At 40.7% G+C, this 25,662-nt stretch overlaps 1 long non-coding RNA gene across 1 annotated transcript; it reads left to right on the top strand.

Moving 5' to 3' along the window:
* Window positions 1-5,447: 5,447 nt before the first annotated feature.
* On the top strand, window positions 5,448-25,295 carry LOC128312160 (uncharacterized). The gene is made up of 3 exons (XR_008291076.1): window positions 5,448-5,747; window positions 22,435-22,661; window positions 25,124-25,295. It is a non-coding gene; the product is annotated as an uncharacterized LOC128312160 (long non-coding RNA).
* The last annotated feature ends 367 nt before the right edge of the window (window positions 25,296-25,662 follow it).

The raw sequence follows: 25,662 nt of genomic DNA, 5'->3' as shown, positions 1-25,662 counted from the left end.
TCTCTGAGCCTATTATCTTGTCTATGCAGCAGTAATAATGCCTTCCTCATTCTGCAGTCGTGAGCTAAAATGAGTGAACACCGTGGGAACATGTAGAACAGTGCTTGGCACAGAGTAAGTGCCCAATACTCAGTAGATGCTATTATTTTTGTCACTGTGCCTTCTCTAGCCCTAGATGACTCTTTCCTTCTTCTCTACTCTGGCTCAAGTTTGTGTCACCTCTTACACAAATTTCTACCATGAATTGGAGTTGGGGCTATAGACATGCCATAGTAGACATTAGGGAAACTTCCATGAAGGCAATGACATTAGCAATTAAAAAATGCCTCCCTCCCTATTTAGCACTTATCAGAAAATTAGAAAGAGGGAAATTAAGGAATTACACAATCCTCTTAAAATTCTTTATAGGCCAACCAGGGCCCTCGCAACTTCCTTCTGTAGTTCTCAGACAGGTATCTTTAGTTCTTTCTCTCTCCCTGTAGGTCACATCTTCCCCACCTTACTGCTATACCTTTTATCCTTCGGAGCTTTCCCCCTAACTTTGTCTTTTCTAAACTTTCTGAGCCAAAGGCATGCCATGTGCCAGCCACAGTAACACCGAGGCTTAGCAGAGCAGACTAACACACCAAATTTTCCTTGAGCTTTCGATTCCCAAGAATATGATTGACTTTGAAGAAGCCACACAAGACTTTAGTTAGGCAAAAATAAAATGAAATGGCTTATTCGACCCAAAATGTTTTTTATTTGTGCCATTTCTGTCAGTGTCACACATAAATTTTAATTATACTAAAAGAAGAATTATGGAATAACTGTCAGGAGCACAGAGTGAAACTGACAGGGCTGCTGCAGGTTATGAATGTTGTTCTCTGCACAAAGGCAGCCAGCTGAGGGGTTAGTGGGGCCTGAAATCCAGCCTCTGACTCAGAAAGCTGTGCTTCCTGGGACAGGGTGGGATTCACTCAGAAGAGATAGCTTTTTCTATTTCATACAAAGATACTATATGGCCTAGTGGTGGTCACATACAGGGGGCTTAAATAAATAAGTGAATATATTGAGGATAATGAGACCCAGATTTCTCATTGTCAAAGGAGTTTTGAGCATGGAAAGGGTGCTGGGCTGGAACTGGAGCTGTCAGTGTAAACTCATGGCTTTTTAACATAGGCAGATACAATTTATGTGGGTATGTGGAATGTGTATATGGATAATATTGCCTAGCTCTTTCTACCAAGACCAAGAAGGTCTAGAATCCATGATATACCTGTAGCAATGATCACACCTCGTAACCCAGATCTTGGTTTATTAAATGCCTTTTTCCACTAAAAGGAACAAAAAATCCATTGGAAAGGTGGAGGACTCCAGGGTGGGGACAATGAATATATAAGACAAGCCAGGAACATCTTGTGGTTCTTGAAAGTAAAGAAGTGCTCTAAAATTTTGAGAACATGCCTAAATTACATAAGGGCAGCTGGAAATGACTCCCTCCCTCCACCTGTATCTGGTCTCCCAAACACCCATACCCATGCTCACCCAAATCAGGGGAAATCTGAGCATCAAAATAAGTAATGATGATCATAGATTATAACCCATTAAATAAAATTCCAATTCTGTAAATCCATACTGACACACACACACACACACATGCACACACAGACACACACACACACACACAAATAAATGAATTTAAAAGGGAATTTAATAGAGGGAAAAGCTACACCTTAAAATAGAAGACCAGCTAATAAATACACAATAAATGCTAACATCAGTTGTATTTGGCAACTGTCACAACAACTGATTCAGGCAAAGTCAATGAATGCTAAAATTAATGGGTGAAAGTTTGATGGGGAACGGGATATTTACATCCCAATGTATCATCCCCAAAATGCTTATTAATAAATACAAAATATTTATTCATTCCTACGTAGAAAATAGCTATTAATCTTAGAGCGGATAACCTTCCAAGACACCGTCTTAACCAAATGCCAGCACATAGTGAACATCATGTACCACCTGACAGGGTGCCCTGAAAAGAGCACATAATCGCTTCTGTGGTTTTCCTGACAAATATACATAAACTGAATCCGATCATTAGGAAACTATAGACAAATCCAAATGGAGAGACTTTCTACAAAGTTATGGAATTACACTCTTCAAAAATATCAATGTCATGGAAGGTAAGAAAAAAGTATAGAACTCTTCCAGGCTAAAGTGGCGCCATGAGTAAATGCAACACATGACCCTGGATTGTATCCTGGATCTGCAAAAGGCATTATTGGAACAATTAGAAAATTGCTGATGGCATCGATAGATTTTGATATTTATTTTGTGGGTATGTAGGAGAGTTCTGTTTGTGTTTTAGGAAATATACACGGAAATATTAAAGAATAATGAGGGATCCTGTCTACAATTTACTCTCAAATGATTCAGGAAAAAAGTATGTATTAATAGAGAGAGGCAAAAGTGGCAAAATGTGAATAATTGGGGAATCTGGGTGAGGGTATATGGGATCTCTTTGTACTATTGTTGAAAATATCTGCACTTGGGGCCCCTGGGTGGCTCAGTCAGTAAAGTTTCTGGCTCTTGACTTCGGCTCAGGTCATGATCTCATGGTCTGTGGGTTCGAGCCCCATATCGGTCTCTGTGCTGGCAGTGTGAAGCCTGCTTGGGATTCTCTCCCTCTTTCCCTCTCTCTCTGCCCTCCCCTGCTCATGCACTCTTGTCTCTCTCTCAAAATAAATAATAAACTTAAAAAAAGAGAAAATATCCATAAGTTTGAAAATCAATTAAAAAGATGTTTTTTCTAAAAAATGAGGACAGTGAAAAGATTTTTAGACAAAATGACCCTGAGAGAATTAATCCCAAATAAGCCCACACTGAAAGATACTAAAGGAAGTTCCTCAGACAGAAGGAAAATAGTTCCTCTAAAACACTGAAATATAAAAAAGAATGAATAACAATGGAAAAAGTAAAAGTGTGGCTAAATGTACACGAATACTGAGTATAACAATGATATTATATTGTGTGGTCTAAAGGATGCGTAGAATAACACAAAATGGGTGGTGGTTGGGGGAATATGTAGAAGTTAAGTTTTAAGGCCCTAGCATTGTCAGTGAAGTGATAAAAGTACTAACTTATATTAGACACTAATAACTCAAGTTAGCATCCTCTAATTGCGGGGCTAGCCATTAAAGACATAGAAATATATATGTACATAGATATGTATGTATATATATAACTACAAGCAAATAGGGAAAATGGAATAGTAACAATAAAAGAACTTCATTTACCCAAAAGAAGGGAAGAAAGAAGAAAAAGCAAATAAAAAAACAGGTGGAACAAACAAAAAAATTAAATTATAAGCACAGTAAAGTATATAAATAAATCATTTACATAAATATAAATACTAAATACTCCCATTAAAAGACAAAGATTGTCAAGCTGAATAAAAACAAAACATAAAACCTAGTCAGAGGCGCTTGTAAGAGTCTTAAATATAGGAACATGAAAAGATTCAAAGTAAAAAGGTAGAAAAGGTATACATACAAACACTAACCAAAAGAAAGTTGATATAGCCATATAACATCAGACAAAGTAAAATTTAAGATAAAAACCATTGCTAGAAACAGAGATACTTTTGATAATAACAAAAGGTTCAATTCACCAGGAAGATAAAACAGTTTCTAAATTTGTATTCCTCCAATAACAGTTTCAAAATATATGAAGAAAAATTTTACAGGACAAAATGAGATAGTTAAATGTGCATCATTTAAAAAAAATTGACCATACTTCTCATAGTAACAAATAGAATAAACAGGAAAAAATCAGTAAGAACAAAGAAGACCTAAACAATGCAATTAATGAATTTAACCTAATTGATACACATAGAACACCGCAGATGAAGAGGAAATACATGTTCTTTTCAAGTGCATGAAAAGTGGTTACTAAATTTGACATATGCTAGATCATAAAGTGAGCCTTAACGAATCTCAAAGAATTGAAATCATTTAAGGTATGTTTTCTGACCACAGTGGGATTAAGTTAGCTATCAGTCACAAAAAGATGACTCAAAAATTCCCATGTTTGGAATTCAAACAATAAAATTCTAAACACCTTCTAAAAGATCTGCATCTACATATCAGCCTGACCTCCTGGCCACCTTCCCTAACACTGCCATGCCCTCTGGCTGTCCTAAAGGCAGATCTGGTCCTCTCACTGCCTGACCCTTTCAATGGCGGGCCTCCTCAGGCTGTAGCTCTGGGCATGGCCCTGCTTTCACATCCTGGAAGCATTCTGTGGACGCTCTCCCTCTCTACTCCACATAGTAATCTGGCCACAGGTCTGCCTCCTTTCTCAGCCTTCAGAAAAACCTGTATTTCAGCCACCCGAGAATATTTACCATGCCCTCGGTTCACTATGTTCTATGACACATGCTGTTCCTGCTGCCTTAAATGCCTCATTTCCTCTTCTCCACACCACCGACTTTCACCTGCCTGTGGAACTCCTACTCATCTGTCAATGCCCCGCTCAAACTTCATCTTATCTCTCCCTGAGCCCCAGTCAGAACCAAATATGGCTTGGGAGGCTATACTTCTACTCTAATACCAATCTTATGTTACTCTGGCAGACGTATTTGTCTGTCTCAGCTACAGATCAAGAGCTCCAGGAAGATGTGGACCTTGTACTGTTCAGTTTTATTACCTAAAGACTGGCTCCATGAATTAAAAGTAGGAACTGCGCTATCACTAAAGGAATGAAGCTGGTAGGCATTAAAAAATTGTCTTTTAATAAATGAATAAATGAATAAATGTTTTAGAGGTAACTTCTACTTATTACACATCTGGACACCAATACTGTTATCTGCCATCATCAACATATGGGTGTTGATTCACTGATTGATTCATTTACTGAATCCCTAATATTGCAGTGGACTAGATGCTGGAGATATGGAGGTAAATAGGACATAGACCCTTCCTGCACAGAGCTCAGATTCTCCTTGAGTTAACGTAAAACAATGTAAAGGCTCCTTAATAGGCACGTGCTTAGGGCTAATGCATTTCAAGGAAACCTATGCTTCTTTCAAAACAAAACGAAGTTCACATGCTTGTGATAAATGTTATTTAGCGGCTGGTAACACTGGAGAAATTTGAAAATGGTTCCATCACCAGCCATTTCAGTCTCTGGGTGATTTTGGTTGACACCAAGATTATCAGGCAAGGTTTGAAATAATATTTATTTAAAGCTGAAAACATGAATGAGTTTCCACCTGAAAGAAATGATGAACCCTTGTCCAAAAACAGAGATAATTGTTAGCAATTTCAGAAGGTGAACTAGTAAAAGATTCATTCTCATATCGTTCTCATCTGTCTGATAGAGATGGAAGGTTTATACAGGCTTGACTAGTCCCCATGGCAACAGCCTTTCTCCTGGGTTACCATAGGAATCGTGAAGGCCTTTATAAACCTCCATTAGCAGAGCCCGGGCCGGCAGCCGGCAGAAACGTCTGCTGAGGAAGACACTGCAAAGTGTCAGCAAGGGCGTCTGGGAATTAATTTTACCCTAGAGTAGCTGTGCAGGTCTGTTGAGCCCCCAACTCTACAGCTATGAACACCAGATAACACTAGAAGCAGTCTGATGCCTTGAACACTTCATACGAAGGGGTTTTCAAAATCTAGCCACAAACATATGACCAGATTGAAAGATTTTGAGACGAGGAAGGAGTCTATTCTGACACAGCCTCACACAGGAGAGAGGTAAATTCACTCTTTTTTTTTTTTTCCAGGACAGGGCATTAGAGCCATATTAATAATTAATATAGTGGTAGATGGTGGGGATGGTTATTCAACAATGTGAATGTTCTTAATACCACTGAACTGTAACTTACAAAATTGTTAAGCTGTTAAAATTTTGTCATGTGTATTTTAGCACATTAAAGATAATTTTAAAAAACCTAATAGTTATAATACTACTGTTACTGAGGACCTACGACGTCCCAGGCACTGATGCTAGGCACTATACATGTTCTATGTCACATCATCTCCCAAGCCTAGGGGTAGCTATCCCTACTTTAAAGATGATTACTATTCCTACACTGAAGATGAGAAAACAGAGGTTTCGAGAAATAAAGTGAGTTACTCAAGGGTACACAGCTAGTATGTTGGTAGTGACCATGGTCAAGCCCAGGTCTCTCTGACTCTGGAATCCTGACCCTTGACCACACAACCTCAGTGTTGATGCCACACTCTGCGTCAGCTCTCGGATGTGATTAGGACAGCCTCTTTTGAACTGATAAGTTAAAGCTCTTGTGCAATTTTGTTTAAATTTTGTTGTTTTCTTTTTTAAGACATGATTGGTAATCTCTTAGGGTGTGACTACAAGAGCGCTTTCATTTTCATTCTAACCTTTGTATTATAACAATCGTGTACTTTCAGAAAATGTAAAGATACTTCCATTTTTTAAAAAATTGTGTTGTATAATGATGAATTACTCCTGACACTTTCAAATAGTGATCTGTATTTAAAGAAAAACTTGCCACTAACATTTGCAGGACAGTTGCATTTAGGGGGAAATTATTTAATAAGTAAGCTGGAGAATGCATTTTTAGGCACTGGAAAGCTCTTTCTCATCAGGGTAGAGAAAATTACCATGTTTCATACCAAAACAAAAGTGGAACGCATGTGGTTATAATCTCTTTGGGCTTTGGTCAAGCTGTATGGAAGAAGTATGAAAAAAGAGAACTCTAGAGAGAAGGAATTCTAAAACCCTAGGGAATTTCTTCAGTAGCAAGAAGTAAAGCAGCACTGGGAACTGGTTTTTTAAAAATAAGCCTTTGGGGCATGCCAGCAGAGAGGAGGCATGTCCTCCTTCAAGGTTTCTTCCACAGGCCAGTCAAAGCTGTGAAGAACACTAACCAGGATTTTTCTACCAAGAGTCAAAAACCTGGGTCCTGGCCCTCAAAGCTCTCGATGCTCAAGGAGGTAAACGGGAGAAGGAATTACATTTTTTTTCCCTTTGAAGACATTAAGTGGAAAAGAGGATACTAATTAGCAAGCAGTGAAAATATACCAGATTGCATCTACTTTTCTTTATTATTTTGCTTTTGAAGTACACTTTTAAATATCTGGTAGTGTTTCTCCTTAGCTGCTTTGATAACTTTTTGTTTTAAAAAGTCAAATTGAGGGGAAATGGAGAGTTCTTGTTTAGTGGGTATAGAGTTTCAGTTTTGAAAGATGAAAAGATCTGGAGATCTGTTGCACAACAACGTAAATGAACTTAATGCTACTGTACCATACACTTAAAAATGGTTAAGATGACACATTTTATGTTATGCGTTTTTAGCCAGAATTTTTTTTAAAGGGTAAAATTGATGACATCTGTCTTAGTCAGCTCGGGCTGCTATAACAAAGTACCACAGACTGGGGGGCTTGGGCAACAGATTTATTTCCCACAGTTCTGGAAGCTGAGAAGTCTAAGATTAAGGGGCCATAAGATTACCTTCCTGGTAAAATCCCTCTTCCTGGCTTGCAGATGACCACCTTCTTGCAGTGTCCTCACAAGGCAAAGAGAGTAAGCTCTAGTTTTTTCCTCTTCTTATAAAGATACTAATCCCATCATGGGGCCCCACCCTCTTGAATTTATCTAATGACTCTTGTAGTAGGCATCAAAGAAGAGACACCCTTTCCCCATTAAAAGACAAAATCCAGAACTCTCTTGGCTTTACTCTTACATTCAGCTCACTTCTAGTCCTGTTTCTGCATTTACTCACCCCCAACCTCTCGCTCTGCCTTTGTCCATCAGGGTAATGATGGGCATGGCTTCTTTGACCTTAACTCTTTTCCTGGGTCTTCATGCTGAACTTGCCCCCAAATTAGATCTACTTCTGACCAGGCCTCTGAATCCTACCTCACCATGAGAGCCCATCCCAGCCTACCTCAAAAGTGGGATGCATTGGACAAAAAGCCAAAGGCATTATCAAGACATTGGGCAAGGAATTATAAAACAATAAGCGAAATTTTGTCAGGAATAAATTTAGAGCTCTGCTGTTTTAGTCATTAAATCAATTGTTTCCATCTAGGATTCAAGACATCGCTTGATATCAGTTCATATGAAACAGATATTGGGCTTTTATTGACCATTATTGACAAATCTAATATTAGTCAACAGTCTAATAAGGTCACTAAGAGTACTAGGATAATGTTTAGTCACATCAGAAAGTTGGCAAAGTTGTTTAGTGAAGGGACAGGTAGTAAATATTTTAGAATTTGCGGGCCATACAGTCTCTGTTGCAATTACTCAACTCTGTCTCTATCTATCAAAATCAATCAGAGACAAAGTGTAGAAGAATGGGTGTGGCTATGTTCCAATAAAACTTTAGTTATACAAACTGGGTCAGTTTGCTGACCCCTCGGCTACAAAACGCACACCAAGATCAAGGAGTTGATATTCTCACTGCACTCTGCAATAGTCAAGCCATAAGCTAATTCTTGCTTATTTCTGGGCTCTAAAAGTATAGTTGATCAGAGACAAGAGAATAGAGATTTTCCTATTGGTCAATATTGGTTTATTAATCTACCAACCTATTAGACAATATTGGTTTATTAATCCATCAACTTTGAACATGGTTTTTCAGTTCAGCTAAGAATCTACCTAGAAGTATTCATATTCCATTTGGACTTCTCCATCTGGTCCCCCAGGAGAACATGGCTATCCTTGTCATCATTTTGCTGAAATCACACCACCAAGTCTACCACAGAATCCAAGAACTGAGAGAGGTTAGAGTGTGGCATATCAGTATTGGTCCTTAGTGAACCCGTGAAGTTCCCAAGGATTATCAGTCCTTTAAAATATTTACCAGATGATCATTTAATAGACTGTCCTAGCTTTTGAGCTACAAGATGGCAAATCTATGGGGAGAAGTCAAATACTGGTGGCCTATTAGCCCTATCCATCTACAAACCTATTTAATTCAGCCTGTATAATATTTAAAAAAAAAAAACATTTAAATTTTGATCCCCATTTGAAAATTTTATTTATTTTTAAAAAAAAATTTTTTTTAACGTTTATTTATTTTTGAGACAGAGAGAGACAGAGCATGAACGGGGGAGGGTCAGAGAGAGGGGGACACAGAATCTGAAACAGGCTCTAGGCTCTGAGCTGTCAGCACAGAGCCCGACGCGGGGCTCGAACTCATGGACCGTAAGATCATGACCTGAGCCGAAGTTGGCCGCTTAACCGACTGAGCCACCCAGGCGCCCCCCTTTTTTTTTAATTTTTTTTTAACGTTGAAAATTTTAAAATTTAACTTAAAAATGTTGAAGCTCCAACCATTCTGGGCATGGCTACCACCAGAGCTGGAGCTCAGTAACAGCTGCCCTTTTAAGAAGGAGCCTCCTTTTCCAGCTCACTAGGGTCTCTATCTGCCCTACTTGACTCTAGCTATTTTCTGGTCTCCGTAAAATGTTTAAGTTTACAATCCTTGTATATAACCCACTTTTTCCCCTTTTAGAAAATCATGACTATTCTTAGCTGATTCCAGTCTTCTGACACATCCCCCATTTTTCACAGCTCCTCTGAGATAACCAGAAGTGGCCCAGTAATCTCATTTGCAAGGTCTCACAGTTCCCTAGAATACAATGTTCCTGGGCAGGAGGCTGGAAGCTTTGTGCTCACTCACAGTCTCTTCACCAGTCTGGACTTTGCTGATCTTTTTTATGCCCCCCTTGATTGTTCTACCCTTTCCATTCATAAGGTCATTCGCCTTGGCAGAACAAACGAAGGCCAAGTGTTTTGGAATGGCTTTGAAAGCATTTACCCAAGACATTTGCTTTTGCCTTGTTCACTCTTCAACTTGCTCCAAATAGCATTCTGTGTCTTTTATTATGTCCTGAACATTGTTCACAAGTCAGGATTTATCCTGAGCTCTTGCTTTTCTGACGTCATTTGCACAAATCTTCACCATTCTTTGTTTTCATTCTTTGGTTTCCAGTAATGTCCTTTGAAGAGCTGAGCTCACATGGAGATCTCTAAGAAGCCAAAGGATTCCTTCTATTTAGAGACCACCTCTGTTTTTTTGTCATCAGAATTGTATGCAATTTCATAGACAGAATATCCACATGGGGACCTTCCCAACCCCTGTTGAGACACCTACCATTCTAGAATTTCAAACTAACTCAATCTTTTCTCTGGGTTTCTTTTTTCCCCTTGGCTCATGCAAGCTCTTTCTCTCTAGCTTCCTCTTCTTTCTATTACAATTAAGTACAGGCGACGATCTCATCACTTCATCTACCTGCTGGGAAAAAATAAATCGTGTGGCAAGTAAGGATTTATTAGAAGCTGTGCAGAATCTGAAATTTGCTTAGGTCTGACACCTTCTGGTTTCCAGCTTTATTCTTTGAATTTTGGGGGAAGTTAGGAAGCCTCCTGGGAAAAGAACTCAGATATATATGGCATAGGAGAGGAAATGATAAGGTAGGGGCATTCAACAGAAAGTAAATTGCAAGAGGACCTGCAGAATCCCTTGGACATAAATTACATCCAAAGATGAGCGGTTCTGCATGACTAGTTAGACTCAGTGACAAAGCCTGAGAGTCTATGGGGAGAGATGTTGCAAGAACCATGATGGGGAGCTTTTGCTTGAACCTACTCCGACTCCTCCATCCAAAAAGACATGTGTGCCCTGGAAAGAAGGCAGCAGTGAGTGAACTAAAAGAGGTTTCCACCAAACTGGTTGTGGGTTCCTCTAAGAAACTGAGATATGAAGGAGGGAAAGGACCAGCCAGCCAGAGTAGCAGTGGGTATTAAGTGCTGGTATAGAAGCAAGCTGGGGACAATCAAGATACAATATGTAGACACCTTGCTTCCTTACCAGACCTGTAATATGAGTCAGGGATTCATTTTTTCCATCTGGCTGGATGATCTTCAGGATGCCCTTATGTCAATAATAACTTCTCTTCTTTTATATTTTTGCCTTTCTCAAGATTTGACTCATATATCAATGTGTTTCTGTTCAAGGATTTGTCTTGTGATATGTAGCACTACCATACCTGCTTTTTCCTAACAAAGTGAACACCTCCATTACCATATTTAGGATCCTCCCATCATGTGTCTGAGACTTCTAAAGCTGTATCTCCCTTCTTTATATGAAAATATCAAAATTATTCTATTTCACAGTACTAGTAAATCTTTCCAACCCCTTGCCTAGTTTTCACTTTCCATTATCTGAGATTCTCCCTGCCCCCAGCCCCAGTCTTATGCTTCTGGATAACTAGCAACCAGCTCTACAATTTTTTTCTGAATAGTCACCGAGGACACTATGATCTTGCCAGTCCTCATGTGATAATAGTTACTAGTAATGATGATGATAAGTACCACTTATTGGGTAGTTACTATGAGCTGTTCACATCTATTATCCCTTATATTTGCAAGGGATATCTTTATTTCCACTTCATAGATTAAAAAACTGAGACTCAATTACAGAAATAACTTGCTCAAAATTCCAAAGCTAGTAGGCAGATGGGCTGGTCTAACAGGGTCCAGATGACATCCTCAAAAGAGATGACTGAAGAAAGTTGAATGAAGGGGACACTGTAAGGTATTCAGAGTTACAGAAAACCTGCAAGAGGTATAAAGGGGCCCATTAATAGAAACAGCAGAAAGCTTTTATTATCCTTGGGCATGAAGGGGCAAGAAAAGCCAGTGGTTACTTGAACCTGGAGAGAAAGCTGTAGGAAAGGGCCAACTGTCAGGAGAAGCCATGGCCAAACTGCAACCCAACTGAGAGGGAGCTGGGAAAATAAATATCCTGACCTCCCTTCTCACCTCTGATTACCTGCCTATGCCTCCCATTGCCTAAACCCAACAGGATGCAAGAGAGCACATCTTAGATCAGCCCTCAGCACACAAAACAAGATGAAGAATGGTGGAAAGTGGGTCTGGAGGAAAATGAAGAACTGAGATTTGAACCCTGGTTTGTCTAACTCCAAAGTTTTTGTTTTTCTCAAAATTCCAGTGTCTTAAATTCTAGATACTTAAATTAGTGTCTTACCTAGGAGCTCATAATTTCAGTTTCTAACACCTTGATCTCCAAATCCAAATTCCATTCTTAGACATGTGACTTTGGCAGCCATTAACTTCCCAGATAACCTTATTTCTTCTAAGTCACCTTCCAAATAATGACCCAAGGAAACACAGAGGAAAGCCATGCCAGTACCCATGCCAGGACTGCAGTGTCCTGTTGAGCATATTAGAATCCCTGGAGATACTGATAACATTTGCCCACACAAATGATTCGTTAAGAGTGGGATATCTTAGCAGACTCTGCCACAGCCCAGACAGCTGCTCCAAAAAGTCAGTCCTTTCCTGATTGGATGACTGGCCCAACTCATGGTCCTTTGAAATCCTTTACTCCTTGGTTTTCTCTGACCTTTTTTCTCCCATTCCATCTACCTCTTTCTTAAGAAGGAATACCAAGAGGCATTTATCAACCTCTTTCCTATCCTACTCAGTCAGGGAAGTCTTCCAGTGATTGCTGGTTACTGATTTCTGTATAATCAACATGGCATCATCGATGGACAGTGTCTTCCATGACTTTGCCAAAGATGAGGAAATAGTGATTGTATTGGTCAGTTCCCAAGACAAGAATTGAGCCACTTTTTCAAGCAGACAGTATCACTGTTTTTAAAAGGCATGTAAAGGGGCGCCTGGGTGGCTCAGTCGGTTAAGCGGCCGCCTTCAGCTCAGGTCACGATCTCATGGTCCGTGAGTTTGAGCCCCGCGTCCAGCTCTGGGCTGATGGCCCAGAGCCTGGAGCCTGCTTTCGATTCTGTGTCTCCCTCTCTCTCTGCTCCTCCCCCATTCATGCTCTGTCTCTCTCTGTCTCAAAAATAAATAAACGTTAAAAAAAAAAAAATAAATAAATAAATAAATAAATGGCATGTAAAATTAAAAAAAAAGTCATGTGAAATAAAACATAATTATATATGCAGAAAATCCTAAGAAATCTACATAAAAAAGAACTAATAGGTGAATTTAGCAAAGTCACGGGTTACAAGGTAATTATATAAAATAAATTACATTTTCATAGACTATCTGTGAAAAATTAGAAAATGAAATCAAAGAAACAGTACCAATTACAGTAACATAAAAAACGAAACATTTAGGAATATGTTTAACACATATATGCAAGACCTGTACACTGTAAACTACAAAATGTTGCTGTGATAAATTGAGAATAACTAAATAAATTGAAAGATATAAAAAAAGAAAGAGATATACATATGTTCATGAATTTCAAGTCTCAATATTGTTAAGATATAAATTTATTTATAGATTGAATCTCAATATTGTTAAGATATAAATTTATTTATAGATTCAATGTTATCCCTATCAAAACCCCCGCAGTCTTTTTTGGTAGAAATTGACACACTGATTCTAAAATATATATGGAATTGCAAATGATTGAGAACATCCAAAACAATTTTGAAAAAGGAGCAAAAAGTTGGAGGACTTACCTGACTTCAAGACTTAGTATAAATTATAGTAATCAAGACAGTGTGGTATTGGTATAAGGATAGACAAATGGATCAACAAAGCAGATTAGAGAATTCACACATATATATTTTCAACAAAGGTGACAAAGTTATTCAATGAGGAAAGGGAAGTCTTCAATAAATGTTGCAGGAATCACTGGATATCTGTATGGGAAAAGGTGAACTTAACCTTACCTCACATCATACACAAAAATTAACCTGACATAGACTATTGAACAAAACAGAAAACTAAAACTATAAACCCCCTAGAGGAAAACATAAGAGAAATCTTTGAGACTTTGAAGTTGACAAAGAATTTTTACTCAGGACACAAAAGGCATTAAACATAAAATAAAAAACTGATAAATTTAACAACAATAGTCCTGAGGCTACTGCCTGGGCAGTTTAAGCCAACTTGGCACCTAGATGAGTCTCTTTTTCTCTGTGTATTTTTGCCCTTGTGTTAACGAGCATGTTAAATTGACCCTTGGCTAAAGCTTTTGAGTTCTCCATAACTCCATCCCAGCCTGCCAAAGTTCTCTGTGCTGGACTGGGTCTCAATTCCAGTGGACAATAAAATGTGAATGTAACTTTCTTTGCCTTTGTTCTTTGTTAATGCATATACTTGTAAATACGTAAAGAAAAGAAGAGGTTAAGCAAAGACAGAATTTATGTTCTCCTGGGTCCTGGGTCCTAAGCCAAAATATTAGAGTGATAATCATACTCCATGATTATCACAGGCTTCATGTACCACTGCTTTGTCTCATTCTATGATTTAAAAACGAGTGTCCCCTAAGTGTTACATTAGCATCCTTAAATTTAATTAATAGGAGGCCACATTTTCTGACCCTGCCTTGGAGAAGAAAAACTCTTCCCAAGAGAATGTTTCTATTATAATCCACACTGCCACCTTGGAAATACAGTATACCAGGATTGCTGTGGATATTGTCCCTATCACAGAACCTCAAGTCCCACTAAAGGATCAAGCCGCGGCTTAACTAAGGACATGGACAATGATAAAGGTGTGTCTCTGCTTTAGAGATCGAGGTATGTTTTAACTGCTTGAGGCCACCATAAGGTCCCTGAATCCTTGCCCATTAGGACAATGAGAGAGGCAATAGAAATCTAAAGATAAAAGCAGGTGAGGCTGAAGACATCCTTTGAAAGAAGAGCACACACGTGTGGTCTCATAGCTATGAATCCATTGACCCTACTAGCCCTGGACCTGTGGACTTAAGTCTTTATCCTTTTGTGTTAACCCAACAATTCCTGAATTTCTGATCTTGCTGAAACTTGCCCTCAGCACCTTAGGGTTCCAGCAATGTCTCCAGCATTAAAGATGTTCCTTTGGATGTGGTCCCAGCTGATCCAGGTTACCCAACATTGGCTGTTACTCTGTTCTTTAATAAAAGCACAGAACTGAGGAAACTTGTAAGGTTTTGCCACAGCTCTATCTCAGACTCTCCAGTTCAGTTCTTTTCTGGCCTTGGAGACACAAGGTGCTCCTTGACTTCCAGAAAATTATTCTCTGGTTAGGGAGAAACTGAAGCAAGTCCCACAATTTTTTTTTGAACTAGACAAGTGCTGTTTACAGTGCTGGTATGAGGATCAAATGGAAAAATATAAACTACATGTGCAATAAATTTGTATGATTTCTGCACACATGGAATGCTACATAAAATGTGTCTTCCATTAGAGGCTGTGTTAATGAGGTCCTTAGTCTGAAAACAATCAAAGTGCAAAAAATTAATTAACTAATTAGCAGAAGCCTTGCTTGAGTTCTAGATTTAAACCAAAACCATAATTACTTATGCAGCACACTGTCTTGATATCCTTTATATATCATTAAAGATGGTATTTTGGCTACTTTTTATGTATTTTCTGTTTTCACATAAACAAAATGGCCCCTTCAACCACAACTCTGGGCCCCACTTCTGGCCAAAATGGACACTCTACATTTAATAGGCCTCAGAGATGGCACTGAGATGGGCCCTCCACTTGTCGCCAGAGCCTTCTTGGATCCTACCATCAGCCATTCTGCAGAGAAAGGGTTTTATAAGTACCCTATCCTCAATATAAAAGTTCAGTCGTGTAGCTAAGAAGACACAGATTTAACTCCTGCTTAGCTTTCCACCCTCCTCCTCCTCAAGCCCACCCCTACACAGCCTCACTGGTCTCATTTGTGTATATGTCAATCTCCCCACTGGATTCCAACCTCATTTGAAAACAAAGACTATATGTCTCTTTCATCTTGAAGAGGCCCCCAGAGCTGTCTATTCAATAATTTGCATACAATAAACCTAAATACACATTTTAAAATAAATTAATACATCAAAGTCTCTTTCAAAAAATATATATTTGGGTGGGGTGCCTGGGTGCCTCAGTCGGTTAAATGTCTGACTTCAGCTCAGGTCATGATCTCACAGGTTGTGAGTTTGAGCCCCATGTCAGGCTCTGTGCTGACAGCTCAGAGTCTGGAGCCTGCTTCAGGTTTTGTGACTCCTTCTCTCTCTGCCCCTCCCCTGCTTGCTCTCTCTCTCTCTCAAAAATAAATAAATAAATAAATAATATATATATATATATATATATATATGTGTGTGTGTGTGTGTGTGTGTGTGTGTGTGTGTGTGTGTATATATATATATACCCTTGGGAGCTGGATATGACCGGCTGGATATGACCTGCAAGGACAGTGGGACCCTCACCCCCTTGTCTGGAGTATGGATAGATGTGAAGTATGAAATGGTCACCAGAGAAATGGGGTTACAAAAGACACTGTTGCCAAAAACTGAGAAGTTGTTAATGTGGGGCTCAATCTTTTTCAGAGGCATCCCTGGGAACCTGGGGATTACAGACCATTAAGCCTCACCTCGGTATCAGGACAACAGATGAGGAGTTTAAAGAAGGACAGAATAGTACAACATAGATAAGGTGGATGTGATACTAGGTCTCAGCATGGCTTTCCCTGGGGAGGCTGTGCCTCTGCGGCCAGGCTGAGTTCTTTGATAAGGAGAATGAAGGAATAGAGTGTTCAACATGGTTGTACTGGGATCGGATTTGCTCATGTTTTCAGCCAGTTTGGGTGGGGAGTAGAACACAAACACTCTAGGAAGAAGAGTCAGAGGAGTTGGCACAGGATCTTGCCTGCATTCAAACATCTTCCTAACAGCAAACAAATGTGGTTAACCTGCGTAGCACTGCAGTGGGCTGGGAAGTCTTAAGGAGTCACTTAATAGAAGAGATGCATTCCAGCTAGGTCTACTGTGGGGGGTGTTTCTTATTGGTGAATCCTACATTCTTACTGATCGCATTTAAAAAAAAATTAGACATAAATTCTTTTGATATAAGAACCAACAGTCCAGTGAAGTATACCAGAATTTGATCACAGACAGAATGCTTAGTTAGAGACTTATCATGCCCAAATGACGGTTGTCTCTTCCTTGAAGAAATAATAAGCACTACCATCCTCCCAGCCACAAAGGTAAAAACACACAGAAACCATCTTTAACAACCTCTTGCCAGTTCTATCCCAATAACATCCCTCTTCTTCAACCCCATTACCACTGCCCTAGGTCAGACATCCTCAGGTCTCACTGGACCAAATGATAGCTTCCCAGCTGGCTCTTCTGCCTCCTGATATTTCCCTTTAAGCTCCCTCCACACAGCACTTCCAGATCAACTTCAAAAAGCACATCTGTCATTGTGTCACACTCCTGCTCAAAACCTTCAGAGGCTCCCCCTTGTCTAAACAAAATCTGGACTTTGTAAACTGGAATTCAAGAGCTGCATAATCTGCCCCAGCATATCTTTATAATAATTTTTTTAGTTCCCCGAAATTTTCACTTTTCTTCAAATTAACTTTGATTAAAATGATATCCACTATTTATTGAATATAGGCTGGGTGTTTTTTTTCTCTCTCTCTCTCTCTCAACCACTTTATGAGACATGTTTTATGATTAATCCCCATGTGACATCAGGTCCAAAAAGATAAAATAACCTGCCAAAGGTCATCCAAAACCCAGGTGTGGGCCTCTGCCCTCCCCCCACAACTGCTCCTGTTCTGGGAGCACTTGCACTGCCCCCTCCTCCCCATGAAGAGGAAATGCGCGTGCTCCTTTCGCACCATGCTTTTAGTTCCTTGGAGTGTTCTGTTGTACAACCTGGAACTAGGAGTTTTCTGGCTCCAATTTTCTATAAAGATTTGACTCGTTAAAGCAGGTCACTCCCATTCATTGCTTGTTCATTTATTTCTAATTCCACTTATCTGAACTGGGAGTTGTCCCTTCAGAGTAGAACTGCTTTTCCTCCTTTCTTGCCAGGCAAAAGAGAAAGAATTAGATGAATGACGTGTGTTCACTTAAGGTAAATTGGGTTGGTTTGTGAAATCTTATCTGAATTCTCCCCTCTCCATGGCCTGATTTTCACACAGAACTGAGAGGTATATAAAATGTCCCCGCTGGAAGAGCTGGGTAGAAGGGGCAGTCCAAAGGCACCAGCGAAGAAGATGAACCGCCATAAATTCCTGAAGATTCTCTGTAGATTCGTGTGCTTCTAATGTGGAAACTGGATTAGTGCTCCTGTCACGGCTATTAAGTAACATCAGCTGATTATTTTCACAAGTGCAGCTCTCATGACCCCTTGCTGCACTTTACAGAGCACCATACTGATATAAAAATGCTTATGCAGATTTTTGAATGAATATGAAGTCTCATTAAAATTTGTACAGGATCCATAATGTTGTGATAGATCTTTTTTTCCCCTCTGTGTGTTTCTGCATATCCTATGTAATAAAACATTTTCATAGTACTTTGCAGTTTACAAGGAATATTTATGTTTTCTTGAAAGGTAAATAGAATAATTGTAGATAAGGAAGCATGGCTCAGACAAGGAAAGTGACCTATACCTGTCACAGGGAAAATGGATGGAAAAAGAAAGGATTTGAATCCTGGCTCTTAATTCCACACCCAAAGCTTTTTCCAAGCATCTTCTAGATACCTGGCCCTGGATTGGGCAAAAGGGACAGAAGGCTCAAAGAGTCTTCAAGAAGCTTACATTGTAGTGGAAGGATATACATAGAAGGTGGTATAAAGCAACTTGATGGAGGTATGCACAAGGTGTTCTGGAAGCTCTGAGGAAAGGCTCATGTATTAGCCAAGGGCTCAGGAAGGACTTGTGAGCTGAGTCTTAAAGAATAAATGCAGCTCAGCCAGGCAAAGGAGAGGTCGAGAATAATGAGGAATTCCAGGCAAGGGAAGAACACAAGCAAAGGCCTGCCTGGTTGGGATGGTGTCAGGTATGGACTCTGAGTAGTGAACTGCTACTGAGGCAAAAAGGATCATGGAGGGAGGGTTGATCAGTGGAGCTGAAGACATCTGTGGATGTTCGATCAAGAAAGCCTTCGTATGGGAAGAGCTCGGACATTGACATTCCCCTGGACATCCTGCTTATTTTAATGCTTTAAGCATGGGCGGGCTTGCCTGGTCAGATTCATATTTCATTAGATGGTGCTGACTATGGCATGAGAATAGACCAGAAGGGAACAAGATGGAAGCAGGGAGCCTTGCATGAAGGCCATTGCACCAATCCAGGAGACAGCAAAAGGGGAAGTTTTAATTTGGCAGGATATGCCCACTGGTATGATGCGGCTGACAAAGGAGAAAGAGATGTTAAGGGTGTTTTCCAAGTTTTAACCAGGTGCCTAGGCAAGGATGAGTGAATTGTAGAATTTAGGAGAAGGAGCTGGTTTGGGGGCATGCTAGGTATGACAGGTCACCTAGAGCTATCGAGAAGATAGTTGAATTCCTGACTCAGGGAAGGTATGAATGAAAAAGAATACTTAGGGGTTAGTGAACTTACAGGTGTTAATAGAAGTCATAAGCATGAAAGAGATCATTTAGGGAGGGTGTGAGACAGTGGACAATTCCACAATTTCCAATATGTAAGAGGAAGAGGAGCCCTGAAGAACCAGAGACAGAATTTTCAGCCACTATGAAAACTGGAAGGATGCATACTCTGGATGCAAGGAAATCCAGAGTCTCAAGAAGCAAAAGAATGATTAACAATATTAAATATTGGAAAGTAGTTCTCAGTAGGATAAAGACTGGAAAGACACATACTGGATTTAGCAATTTGAGAGTTAGTGTTAAGTTTAGTGAACAGCTGTTTCAGTGGAATGACAGGGGCAAGAAGCCAGACTGAAACAGGATGGGGAGTGAATGGAAGATGGGAAACTGGAGGTAGTGAGTATAGGCAACTCTTTTGAGATAGCTGAATAAGATGTTACTGAGTTAGAGGTAAACATGGGGTAGAAGCAATTATGGTTTGTTTGTTTGTTTGTTTGTTTGTTTGTTTGGATAGGAAAAATGTGACCATTTTTATATCCCGAGGGAAAGGATTTCATAGAAGGGAAAAGGTTTCATAGAGAGTTGATGACTGCACAGCAAGGTGCAGGGAGAGAAAGTGGCATCAAGGATGCAATCCTCTGAGGTAGAGAGAAAAAGAAGCAATGGATGGGAAGCTGCTGAACGTTGAGAGAGATGGATCAAGACTAGAAGGATCAATTTCGTCAGTGCAGTATGAGACATGACATTCTGCTAGGAATGTAGAGTGTGGTTTGCAGGGTTATGTATGGAACTCAAGGAGAGTGGTAAGTGTTCAGAGAGTTGCAGAGAAGGAAAGGGTAATCAACCATGGACCCCAAAAAGGAAAATAAAAGAATAAAAGTTGGGAGAGGGCCAACTGATGGAGAGAAAATTAAGGGTCTGACAAAGGCATGAGGCTACCAGAAGGGACATGAAGACTTCAAAAAGGAAACTCTTCTGGGGGTTGAGTATGTGACTGAAATTGAGGCAAGGTAATGGTCTCCAGAAAGAAGGAGTACCAGAGTTATGAGACTAGGATGGTGGATGGTCCAATTCTTGTCATTGAAATGTCCTAGGATGATGATGGCAGGAGTTGAGATGGAGAGAAAGGTCATGAATCAGGTGCCAAAGCCTTCAATAAACCAACCACAGTGCCTGGAAGGCTAGTAGATGACAGTAATATAGAAAAGACAGTGGATCATATAGCCGGATAGAATAAAACTCAAAACACATTGCAATTTTTAACTAGGGTGAAAGTGTAATGTCTGTAAACATAAGAGGAGATCCAAGAAAATGTCAACTCCTTTCCCAGCACCATGGTGCATGGAAAGTGGAAGAATGAATAGCTTCCAGTGGGGAAGTCCACATAGGGCAATCCAGATCTCAGCAATAAGCAAGGTGAGTGAGGAGTGGCTCAGCATGAAGCAGTGATCCAGGGGCACAGTGGAGAGGGGTGGGGAAGGCAGTAGTGAGAAGCAGCTTGCATTAGCCAAGAAATTAATGGGACACTAACAAGGGAAAGGAGAGTAGTCACATGTGGCCTTTCTTCTGTGATAAAAAATTGTTGAGATAGGAAGTCTGGTTAGAAGATACCCCCCACCCCACTTTCAGGGAGTGGTCTCAGGGACACCACAAAGGACACCACAAAGGACACCACAAAGGTTTGCAAACAAATCTCCAGAGCCTTCTCCTTGTCTCCCAATACTCCAAAAAAAAAAAAAAAAGTATTCTTAGTTCATCCTACATTAATTTTTATCCAAAATAAATCCTGCAATTAAAAAAATCAACTCTCAATCTTTTTAAAGATGTTAAATTAAAATGTGCAAAACAACTATTATCTTCTTCCTTTAAAGAGAAACAGAGAAGCCTGTACTTCTGCTTTTTCATATTTTGCAGGAGAAAAAAAAAATGGAGCAAATGATGTGATTGAAGCCAAGGTTGTCTATACAGTGTGAAAGCACTTCCTTTCCTTTCCCAGGAGCCAGGACTAACACTAACATTAGCATGAAAGTTTTACTTAAATTACGAGATGGGTGAAGACCTTGCCCAAAGATGATATCTCCCTGTCTCCTGTGACAGACAATGAATGGCTTTCAAGACCAAGGTTGTTCTCTTTGTTAGGTAGTTTCCAAGAAGCTCATAGAATGTTCCACTGGGCTGAGGGTGATGGTACTGACCCAGGAGTATGGAGTCTGCTGGATTCCTCCTCACTCTGCTGCCTATGCACTATATGACTCAGTTTGATCCTCTGTTTCCCCATTTTGAAAAAATCAGAACCTGTGCCACAGAATTACTATGAGATTAAATGAGATGATGATGGGAGATTGCTTTATAAGGTAAGAAAAGCACCAGATGCATGTTTATTGATGCTAGGGTGGCCTAAAATTGCTGCTTCTGCATTTACTGTCTTAACTCTTGGCTGAAGGAGTGACAGTAGGGCAGAAGAATGGCTTCAGGATGTAGAATACAGCGGGACAGAAGCTTCCGGCGGGCAGGGTCCAGAGCGAATACTTCTCAAACCATACATGGTAAGAAACCTTTCCTTTATCTGGCTATACCTGCCCTCGTTCACCATCATTCAGAGTGGGAGTACGAAAGCACACCATTGTTACAATTTTCTTTACAGTCCAGTCAAAAAACAAAGAAGTTATTTTCTTACTCACTTAGAGGCTCATAGATATATAGTTCACAGGTCATCAAACCAGCTTCTGCAGAAATGCATGTGTATATATCAATACATAAACTATACACATATACACATATGTATACATATATGTATATATGTGTGTGTATATATACATACATATACTATATATATTCAATTCCTGCTGTTGCATCTCCATCCGGATGTCCTCCAGTTCCTAAACACAAAGCTCAGCGTGGAGAAAGAAAATTAGTGGTTGAAAATGATGTATTGCTTCTACAACTCTGTGGCATGGCTGGAGGGCTCTTCTTGCATGGGATTACTCCCACAGCCACATTCAGCCAGCAGATCTGCTGAGAGCTGGACTCAGCTGGAGCTGTTGACTGGAGTGCTCCCTTTCCCTCCACAGGGGACTTTCTCGGGCACAGTGGTCTCATGGCACTATTGAGAAGAAGCAGTATGAGAAGGTGAAAATGGAAGCCACAAAGGTTCTTAAAGCCAAGGCTCCGAAGCTATGCAGTGCCACATCAGGAGCATTCTACAGGTCAAAGCCAGCATGGGGTCAGCCCAGGTTCAAAAGAGAGGAAACAGACTCCACCTGCTGAGAGGAGCAACAAGTCTCATCATAAAAGGCCTGTAAGATGGGAGATTTTGTTGTAGCCATCTTTGGAAATAACCTGCCACATCTGACTCTAGTCTTTCTCCTTCCTTCCTTCCCTACTTCCTCCCTCCCTTCTTCCCTTTCTTCCTTCCCACCCTCTTTCCCTCCCTCCCTTCCATTCTTCCTCCCTTCCTCCCTTCCAGTTCATTAAATTCTTATAATCACTAAGTACTTGCTAAGAGCCAAGCCCTATTCTAGGTGCCAGGGATACACCCATGTGCAAGACAAGTAAGACCCCTATGCATGTGGAACTTAAATTGTAGTGGAAGGAAACACATAGATGAATGACTTCACATCAGCTGGAGATAAAGAGTGAGGGGAATGAAGACACAAGGTGGGGAATGAGAGGGCATGGAGACGGCTTTAGAATGGGCAATCAAGGAAGCCTCTTGAAAGAGGTGACATTTAAGCTAAAATTGGGCACAGAGGTCCCCAAGTGCAAAAGCCCTGAGGCAGGAGCAGATGTGGCCATGGCTGCAGCATGGTGAGCTGAAGGAGAATGGCAGGGCAGGTGTTTTCCTGTTTATCACAAACTGTGTCTCAGCCTTTTAGTCTAGACACTTTTCAGTATCATTCTCAACTCCTCTCTCTCTCATCCCCACATCCATTGAGGCCAAGTCCAGTCAATTCTTGTGTAACCTCTCAGACCAGGCTCTTCCTTTCCATCTCCACTGCCACTCTTCTTGGCCTCTCTCACCCAGATGCTGGATTCACTCTCCTGCCCGCCTCTGCTTTCTTCCACTTTAATCTAGTCTTCAGAGAGCTGCCTGAATGATCTCCAGAAGATACCGCTCAGATACAGCTCAACAACCCTCAGTGGCTCCCCTGCAGCCATTGGATAGAGTCCAAACCTCTTAGCTTCTCTTTGGAAGCCTACATAATGTGGCCCCCTGTCTACTTTTTGAGCCTATCTCCCCACTCTGAGTCTAGACTGTACTGTGAGAGGGCCATCCTTCTGAGGTTGAAGTATTGCTCTTCTCCCAAAGTGCCAATGAAATGAGAATTGAAGCCACAATCTGCCATTAATCTTTCAACGTGCATTAGAAAAGCAGAGGTTTCTAAAGCCAGCTTCTCTAGACAGCAGAAAACTGGGCCAGAAAGGAGTCGAAATGAAGGGGAGCAGGGAAGCAGCAGGCTCAGTGCTAAGGGTAAGGATGGAGTTTAAATCTGAACCTGAAATGAGCAGCTCTTGGGGACAAGCAGAGTACATGAAGAGTGGGGGTGAAGGAAAGGTCAAGAGTCATTGACAAAAAGTGGAACAGCATTCCTAAATAACTCATGATTCACAGAAGGCCAGAGCCAGATATGACCTTGGGGGCCATCAAATCCCACCCCTCATCACACAGAGGAGGGTGACCACCCTAATTGAGGAAGTGTGTCGCTCCCTGTCACAAAGTGCATCCAGCCTGGCCCTCAGGCCCTGGACTCCCAAGCCATGCTGCCACATGTCACTTCCCACTAATTCACCTCCCATGGTCTGGTAGATTGACCTCCCGGAGCCAGGCCCAGAAACAGGGAGCCTGATGTTACTTTAGAATGTCGCAAAAAAAAAAAAAAAAAAAAGCCAAAGGGAAGAGGGTTTTCTCCAGCCCTCAGGGTTGTACTTTCCCTGGCATACAAGGGAGGCACCCAGGTCCAAAGCGTCTGGGTCAGAGACAGAGACTTCTTATCTCCTGCTGTGCTGATGTGACACATCTAGAGGCTGACAGGAAAACAACCAAGTCATTTATTTGACCGCTTGAGAAGTGAATTGGATCAGCTGTGCAGCTGGGCCAAGGAACTGCTTGGAAAGATGTCATTAGGGTGGCCAAGAGAAAAGCATCAACCCCTGGCAGCCAACCTAGTGGCCTCTTTCTAGCTAAAAATAGCCACCACATCACAATCTTTTTAAAGAGGTTTTACATCCATTATATAAAATTCTCCACCCAACACGTCTGTGAGGTAGGTACTATTTTTCACTATTTAAGGATGAGGAAATGAGAAGCCGAGGGCACACTCAAGGTCACATGAGCTCATGAGTAGAAAAATTAGAATTTGGACACAGGTCCTGGGACTTCAAATCCACATGACTGATATTACTTAGCCTTAAAAAGGAATGAAATGCTGACACACAATACAACATGGACGAAATGAAGACATTAGGCTAAGTGAAATAAGCCAGACACAGAAGCACAAATACTGCAGGATTCCACTTCTACAAGGTCCTAGAGGAGTCAACTTCACAGAGACGGACAGTAGACTGCTGGTTGTCAGACGGACAGTAGACAGGGGCTGTGGGAGGGGAGGGAAGTGAGTGTTTAACACATACAGAGTTTTGGTTGGAAAGGTGAAGAAGTCCTGGACAGGGATAGGAGTTAGAATGATAAATTTTATGTTATGTATACTTTACTACAATAAAAAGTAACATTAAAAAAAATTTTTTTAAATCCACATGAAGCCAGGACGCCTGAGTGCCTCAGTCAGTTAAGCGTCCGACTTTGGCTCAGGTCAGGATCTCGCGGTTCATGAGTTCGGGTCCCGCATCTGGCTCTGTGCTGACAGTTCAGAGCCTGGAGCCTGCTTCAGATTCTGTGTCTCCTTTTCTCTCTGCCCCTTCCCTACTCACTCTCTCTCTCTCTCAAAAATAAACATTTAAAAAAATTTTAAATCTACATGAATCCAATGACGCGTGTTTTCTAACAATTCCATTCCTTAAACATAGTTTATAGAGTGCTAGAACTGAAAGCAGCCCTTAATTCCCAAAGGAGGAAACTGAGGCCCAGAGAGGAACGTGGATGAACATGGGTCAGTCAGAAAGTTAGGAACAAATCATGTCTTTCTGGCTTTCTTAGTTCTTTCTAGCCTATGTCACCCCTGCCTTTTGTCAAACTTCCACAGCTAGCATCTTGGCCAGCTCGGGCTGCCCTAACACAATACCATAGGCTGGGTGGCTTAAACAACGGAAATGCGTTTTCTCATAGTTCTGGAGACTGATAA

Source organism: Acinonyx jubatus, chromosome D4 (genome assembly GCF_027475565.1).
Source record: "Acinonyx jubatus isolate Ajub_Pintada_27869175 chromosome D4, VMU_Ajub_asm_v1.0, whole genome shotgun sequence".
NCBI classification, from domain to species: domain Eukaryota; kingdom Metazoa; phylum Chordata; class Mammalia; order Carnivora; family Felidae; genus Acinonyx; species Acinonyx jubatus.
This window is presented reverse-complemented; position numbering and strand designations above follow the sequence as displayed.